This window comes from Salvelinus namaycush, unplaced genomic scaffold (assembly GCF_016432855.1).
Source record: "Salvelinus namaycush isolate Seneca unplaced genomic scaffold, SaNama_1.0 Scaffold161, whole genome shotgun sequence".
Classification (NCBI taxonomy): domain Eukaryota; kingdom Metazoa; phylum Chordata; class Actinopteri; order Salmoniformes; family Salmonidae; genus Salvelinus; species Salvelinus namaycush.
This window is the reverse complement of record NW_024058353.1, coordinates 196,345-205,000: the sequence shown is the minus strand read 5'-3', so window position 1 is coordinate 205,000 and position 8,656 is coordinate 196,345.

Genomic DNA, 8,656 nt, shown 5'->3' with positions numbered 1-8,656 from the left:
CAATAAATATTCTAATATAGTAATAATAATTTTAACATTGGTGATTACCTACAGTAATAAAGTGGTGTTCTGCATAGGCTCTTGAGGAACTCATCCATCTCTATCAGCCTCATTGAAGCTACAAATATGTGAGTGTGCAACCTTAACATGTGAATACAAGACAACAGAACAGATGAACAGGAATGACATTTACTCTGACGGGTGGGCAAAAAAAGATATCTATTAAAGCCACACCCTTACTAAGCCACGCCCGTACTAAGCCACGCCCCCACCCCAAGGTTCCTCCAGGAACCCGTTGCTAGATTGAACCATTAAAGGTTCCTCCAAGAAACCCTGAACTAACCAAAGGTGTAAATATATGTAGCCATGGTATTATCTGCTCCCTGTATATATATATATAGCCATGTTATTATCTTCTCCCTGTATATAGCCATGTTATTATCTGCTCCCTGTATATATATATATAGCCATGTTATTATCTGCTCCCTGTATATAGCCATGTTATTATCTGCTCCCTGTATATATGTATATATAGCCATGTTATTATCTGCTCCCTGTATATATATATATAGCCATGTTATTATCTGCTCCCTGTATATATATATATATATATATAGCCATGTTATTATCTGCTCCCTGTATATAGCCATGTTATTATCTGCTCCCTGTATATATGTATATAGCCATGTTATTATCTGCTCCCTGTATATATATATATAGCCATGTTATTATCTGCTCCCTGTATATATATATATAGCCATGTTATTATCTTCTCCCTGTATATAGCCATGTTATTATCTGCTCCCTGTATATATGTATATAGCCATGTTATTATCTGCTCCCTGTATATATATATGTAGCCATGTTATTATCTGCTCCCTGTATATATATATGTAGCCATGTTATTATCTGCTCCCTGTATATATATATATATATATAGCCATGTTATTATCTTCTCCCTGTATATAGCCATGTTATTATCTGCTCCCTGTATATATGTATATAGCCATGTTATTATCTGCTCCCTGTATATATATATATAGCCATGTTATTATCTGCTCCCTGTATATATATATATATAGCCATGTTATTATCTTCTCCCTGTATATAGCCATGTTATTATCTTCTCCCTGTATATATATATATAGCCATGTTATTATCTGCTCCCTGTATATAGCCATGTTATTATCTGCTCCCTGTATATATATATATATATATAGCCATGTTATTATCTGCTCCCTGTATATAGCCATGTTATTATCTGCTCCCTGTATATATATATATAGCCATGTTATTATCTGCTCCCTGTATATATATGTATATATAGCCATGTTATTATCTGCTCCCTGTATATAGCCATGTTATTATCTGCTCCCTGTATATAGCCATGTTATTATCTGCTCCCTGTATATAGCCATGTTATTATCTGCTCCCTGTATATATGTATATATAGCCATGTTATTATCTGCTCCCTGTATATATATATATAGCCATGTTATTATCTGCTCCCTGTATATATATATATAGCCATGTTATTATCTGCTCCCTGTATATAGCCATGTTATTATCTGCTCCCTGTATATAGCCATGTTATTATCTGCTCCCTGTATATATATATATATGTAGCCATGTTATTATCTGCTCCCTGTATATATATATATATGTAGCCATGTTATTATCTGCTCCCTGTATATAGCCATGTTATTATCTGCTCCCTGTATATATATATATATGTAGCCATGTTATTATCTGCTCCCTGTATATATATATATATGTAGCCATGTTATTATCTGCTCCCTGTATATAGCCATGTTATTATCTGCTCCCTGTATATATATATATAGCCATGTTATTATCTGCTCCCTGTATATATATATATAGCCATGTTATTATCTGCTCCCTGTATATAGCCATGTTATTATCTGCTCCCTGTATATATATATATAGCCATGTTATTATCTGCTCCCTGTATATATATGTATATATAGCCATGTTATTATCTGCTCCCTGTATATAGCCATGTTATTATCTGCTCCCTGTATATATATATATATGTAGCCATGTTATTATCTGCTCCCTGTATATATATATATATATAGCCATGTTATTATCTGCTCCCTGTATATAGCCATGTTATTATCTGCTCCCTGTATATATATATATATGTAGCCATGTTATTATCTGCTCCCTGTATATATATATATATGTAGCCATGTTATTATCTGCTCCCTGTATATAGCCATGTTATTATCTGCTCCCTGTATATATATATATAGCCATGTTATTATCTGCTCCCTGTATATATATATATAGCCATGTTATTATCTGCTCCCTGTATATATGTATATAGCCATGTTATTATCTGCTCCCTGTATATAGCCATGTTATTATCTGCTCCCTGTATATATATATATAGCCATGTTATTATCTGCTCCCTGTATATATGTATATAGCCATGTTATTATCTGCTCCCTGTATATAGCCATGTTATTATCTGCTCCCTGTATATATATATATAGCCATGTTATTATCTGCTCCCTGTATATATATGTGTATATATAGCCATGTTATTATCTGCTCCCTGTATATATATATATATAGCCATGTTATTATCTTCTCCCTGTATATAGCCATGTTATTATCTGCTCCCTGTATATATATATATAGCCATGTTATTATCTGCTCCCTGTATATATATGTGTATATATAGCCATGTTATTATCTGCTCCCTGTATATATATATATATAGCCATGTTATTATCTTCTCCCTGTATATAGCCATGTTATTATCTGCTCCCTGTATATATATATATAGCCATGTTATTATCTGCTCCCTGTATATATATGTGTATATATAGCCATGTTATTATCTGCTCCCTGTATATATATATATATAGCCATGTTATTATCTTCTCCCTGTATATAGCCATGTTATTATCTGCTCCCTGTATATAGCCATGTTATTATCTGCTCCCTGTATGTAGCCATGTTATTATCTGCTCCCTGTATATATATGTATATATAGCCATGTTATTATCTGCTCCCTGTATATATATATATATATATAGCCATGTTATTATCTGCTCCCTGTATGTAGCCATGTTATTATCTGCTCCCTGTATATATATATATAGCCATGATATTATCTGCTCCCTGTATGTAGCCATGTTATTATCTGCTCCCTGTATATATATATGTAGCCATGTTATTATCTGCTCCCTGTATGTAGCCATGATATTATCTGCTCCCTGTATATATATATATAGCCATGTTATTATCTGCTCCCTGTATATAGCCATGTTATTATCTGCTCCCTGTATATATATATATATATGTAGCCATGTTATTATCTGCTCCCTGTATGTAGCCATGATATTATCTGCTCCCTGTATATATATATGTAGCCATGTTATTATCTGCTCCCTGTATATAGCCATGTTATTATCTGCTCCCTGTATATATATATATATATGTAGCCATGTTATTATCTGCTCCCTGTATGTAGCCATGATATTATCTGCTCCCTGTATATATATATGTAGCCATGTTATTATCTGCTCCCTGTATGTAGCCATGTTATTATCTGCTCCCTGTATGTAGCCATGTTATTATCTTCTCCCTGTATATATATATATATATATATATATATATAGCCATGTTATTATCTGCTCCCTGTATGTATATATATATATATAGCCATGTTATTATCTGCTCCCTGTATATAGCCATGTTATTATCTGCTCCCTGTATATATATATATATAGCCATGATATTATCTTCTCCCTGTATATATATATAGCCATGTTACTATCTTCTCCCTGTATATATATATATATAGCCATGTTATCTGCTCCCTGTATATAGCCATGTTATTATCTGCTCCCTGTATATAGCCATGTTATTATCTGCTCCCTGTATATATATATATATATATATATATATATATATAGCCATGTTATTATCTGCTCCCTGTATATAGCCATGTTATTATCTGCTCCCTGTATATATATATATATATATATATATATATATATAGCCATGTTATTATCTGCTCCCTGTATATAGCCATGTTATTATCTGCTCCCTGTATGTAGCCATGTTATTATCTGCTCCCTGTATATATATATATATATATATATATAGCCATGTTATTATCTGCTCCCTATATATAGCCATGTTATTATCTGCTCCCTGTATATATATATATATATAGCCATGTTATTATCTTCTGAGTACATTAATCTCTAGGAGACAGAACGCGTCTTCTTTCTGAGTGGTATAAAGGCTGCGTGGTCCCATGGTGTTTATACTTGCGTACTATTGTTTGTACAGATGAACGTGGTATCTTCAGGCGTTTGGAAATTGCTCCCAAGGATGAACCAGACTTGTGGAGGTCTACAATTGTTTTTCTGAAGTCTTGGCTGATTTATTTTGATTTTCCCATGATGTCAAGCAAAGAGCCACTGAGTTTGAAGGTAGGCCTTGAAATACATCCACAGGTACACCTCCAATTGACTCAAACTATGTCAATTAGCCTATCAGAAGCTTCTAAATCCATGACATCAATTTCTGGAATTTTCCAAGCTGTTTTAAAGGCACAGTCAAGTTAGTGTATGTAAACTTCTGACCCACTGGAATTGTGATACAGTGAATTATAAGTGAAATAATCTGTCTGTAAACAATTGTTAGAAAAATGACTTGTGTCATGCACAAAGTAGATGTCCTAACCGACTTGCCAAAACTATAGTTTGTTAACAAGAAATTTGTGGAGTGGTTGAAAAACGAGTTTTAATGACTCCAACCTAAGTGTATGTAAACTTCCGACTCCAACTGTATATATATATACAGAGAGTACCAGTACTGAGTCGATATGAAGGGGTCGAGGTAATTGAGGTAGATATGTACTCTACATATAGGTAGGGGTAAAGTGACTAGGCAACAGGATAGATAATAGACGGCAGCAGAAGCATATGTTGTGAGTGTGAAAGTGTGTGTGTGTGTGTATCTGTGTGTGTGTGTGTGTGTGTGTGTGGCGTCAGTATGCATGTGTGTGCATGTTATGTGTGTGTGTGTGTGTGTGTGAGTTTGTGGGTAGAGTCCAGTATGTGTGAGTGTGTGGGTAGAGTGTAGTGTGTGGGTAGAGTCCAGTATGTGGGTAGAGTCCAGTGTGTGGGTAGAGTCCAGTGTGTGGGTAGAGTGTAGTGTGTGGGTAGAGTGTAGTGTGTGGGTAGAGTCCAGTATGTGGGTAGAGTCCCGTGTGTGTCAGTGTGTGGGTAGAGTCCAGTGTGTGTCAGTGTGTGGGTAGAGTCCAGTATGTGGGTAGAGTCCAGTATGTGGGTAGAGTCCCGTGTGTGTCAGTGTGTGGGTAGAGTCCAGTATGTGGGTAGAGTCCAGTATGTGGGTAGAGTCCAGTGTGTGGTTAGAGTCCAGTGTGTGGGTAGAGACCAGTGTGTGGGTAGAGTCCAGTGTGTGGGTAGAGTCCAGTGTGTGGGTAGAGTCCAGTGTGTGGGTAGAGTCCAGTATGTGGGTAGAGTCCAGTGTGTGGGTAGAGTCCAGTGTGTGGGTAGAGTCCAGTGTGTGGGTAGAGTCCAGTGTGTGGGTAGAGTCCAGTGTGTGGGTAGAGTCCAGTGTGTGGGTAGAGTCCCGTGTGTGGGTAGAGTCCAGTGTGTGGGTAGAGTCCAGTGTGTGGGTAGAGTCCAGTGTGTGGGTAGAGTCCAGTGTGTGGGTAGAGTCCAGTGTGTGGGTAGAGTCCAGTGTGTGGGTAGAGTCCAGTGTGTGGGTAGAGTCCCGTGTGTGGGTAGAGTCCAGTGTGTGGGTAGAGTCCAGTGTGTGGGTAGAGTCCAGTGTGTGGGTAGAGTCCAGTGTGTGGGTAGAGTCCAGTGTGTGGGTAGAGTCCAGTATGTGGGTAGAGTCCAGTGTGTGGGTAGAGTCCAGTGGGTGGGTAGAGTCCAGTGTGTGGGTAGAGTCCAGTGTGTGGGTAGAGACCAGTGTGTGGGTAGAGTCCAGTGTGTGGGTAGAGTCCAGTGTGTGGGTAGAGTCCAGTGTGTGGGTAGAGTCCAGTGTGTGTGAGTGTGTGGGTAGAGTCCAGTGTGTGGGTAGAGTCCAGTGTATGGGTAGAGTCCAGTGTGTGGGTAGAGTCCAGTGTGTGGGTAGAGTCCAGTGTGTGGGTAGAGTTCAGTGTGTGGGTAGAGTCCAGTGTGTGGGTAGAGTCCAGTGTGTGGGTAGAGTCCAGTGTGTGGGTAGAGTCCAGTGTGTGGGTAGAGTCCAGTGTGTGTGAGTGTGTGGGTAAAGTCCAGTGTGTGGGTAGAGTCCAGTGTGTGGGTAGAGTCCAGTGTGTGGGTAGAGTCCAGTGTGTGGGTAGAGTCCAGTGTGTGGGTAGAGTCCAGTGTGTGGGTAGAGTCCAGTGTGTGTGAGTGTGTGGGTAAAGTCCAGTGTATGGGTAGAGTCCAGTGTGTGGGTAGAGTCCAGTGTGTGGGTAGAGTCCAGTGTGTGGGTAGAGTCCAGTGTGTGGGTAGAGTCCAGTGTGTGGGTAGAGTCCAGTATGTGGGTAGAGTCTAGTGTGTGGGTAGAGTCCAGTGTGTGGGTAGAGTCCAGTGTGTGGGTAGAGTCCAGTGTGTGGGTAGAGTCCAGTGTGTGGGTAGAGTCCAGTGTGTGGGTAGAGTCCAGTGTGTGGGTAGAGTCCAGTGTGTGGGTAGAGTCCAGTGTGTGGGTAGAGTCCAGTGTTTGGGTAGAGTCCAGTGTGTGGGTAGAGTCCAGTGTTTGGGCATAGATTCAGTGAAAAAAAGGGTCAATGCAGGTAGTCCAGGTAGCTGTTTGATTAGCTGTTAGCTATAGCAGTCTCATTTAGAAGTCTTATGGCTTGGGAGTCCTTTTGGTTCCAGTCATGGTGTGTTGATACCGCTTGCCATTCGGAAGCAGAGAGAACAGTCTGTGGTTTGGGTGACTGGAGTCTTTGACATCGTCTGGTATAGAGGTCCTGGATGGCAAGAAGCTTGGCCCCAGTGATTTACTGGGCCGTGCCCACTACCCTCTGTAGCGCCTTGCTGTTGGATACCAATCAGTTTCCATACTAAGCGGTGATGTAGCCAGTCAAGATGCTCTCGATGGTGCTGCTTTAGAACTTGTTGAGGATCTGAGGGCCTATACCGTTACACTGGCCCCATCAGTAGTGCATTCTTACACTGATAATGTAGGTTAGAATCCATGGAGGGTACAGTCCTTCTCTCTCTCTCTCTCTCTCTCTCCTACTGTAGTATCATGATGTAATCTAATGTCTGGAGGTAACAAGAGGAAGGTATTTGTTAGAGATAGGGTGGTGTTCTGTATTGTGGTATCATGGTAATAAACCTGCATGCCATCGTGAGTCACTGGAATGTCTGGTTTGAATGTGCCTTCAGTAAACCTGTGGAACTGCATTCTAGAAGCATTCTGCATTCAGGAAACAGATCTGATTGACTGGGTGGAGGGATGGACAGATTCATGTCTCTGACATTTAAACACTTCTGGGGAGGGGCTTTGTTCAGTGGAGGATGGTATTGACAGATGAGAGTTAAAGACATGTTTCCCTGGGGTGGTACTGTTGTGATTCCTGTGAACCATGGATTGTTACTGTTTTGTATTGTACTGCTATGTACACATCTCTCTCTCCATCCCTCTTTCTGTAAACCTAATAGAATCCACTTTGCTGTAGCTCCATCCCTTCTCCCCTCTCCTTACCTGCTAGGATTCCACCTGTGTGGGCGTGGAGGACAGCCAGGTGTGTTGACAGACAGACTGTGTGGATGCCACCCTCACATCACGACAGAACATAATGCCATGCTACAGGTGTACCTGCCTCAGGTGTGGCTCAGGGTACTACATGCAGACACATAGGTCACATACCTGTTCCATACAGGCTCCATGTCCAGTGCAGGCATTTTACTGCTGACATAGTGAAATAAAAAGGATTTCAATGTGATTGTAGTTGCGGTTGAACCAGGTCTGTTGTAGCTATGGAAGGGGTGTCTGTAGTGTTACAGGTTGAACCAGGTCTGTTGTAGCTATGGAAGGGGTGTCTGTAGTACTACAGGTTGAACCAGGTCTGTTGTAGCTATGGAAGGGGTGTCTGTAGTGTTACAGGTTGAACCAGGTCTGTTGTAGCTATGGAAGGGGTGTCTGTAGTACTACAGGTTGAACCAGGTCTGTTGTAGCTATGGAAGGGGTGTCTGTGGTGCTACAGGTTGAACCAGGTCTGTTGTAGCTATGGAAGGGGTGTCTGTAGTGCTACAGGTTGAACCAGGTCTGTTGTAGCTATGGAAGGGGTGTCTGTGGTGCTACAGGTTGAACCAGGACTGTTGTAGCTATGGAAGGGGTGTCTGTGTCATGCTACAGGTTGAACCAGGTCTGTTGTAGCTATTGAAGGGGTGTCTGTAGTGCTACAGGTTGAACCAGGACTGTTGTAGCTATGGAAGGGGTGTCTGTAGTGTTACAGGTTGAACCAGGACTGTTGTAGCTATGGAAGGGGTGTCTGTGTCATGCTACAGGTTGAACCAGGACTGCTGTAGCTATGGAAGGGGTGTCTGTGGTGCTACAGGTTGAACCAGGACTGTTGTAGCTATGGAAGGGGTGTCTGTGGTGCTACAGGTTGAACCAGGACTGTTGTAGCTATGGAAGGGGT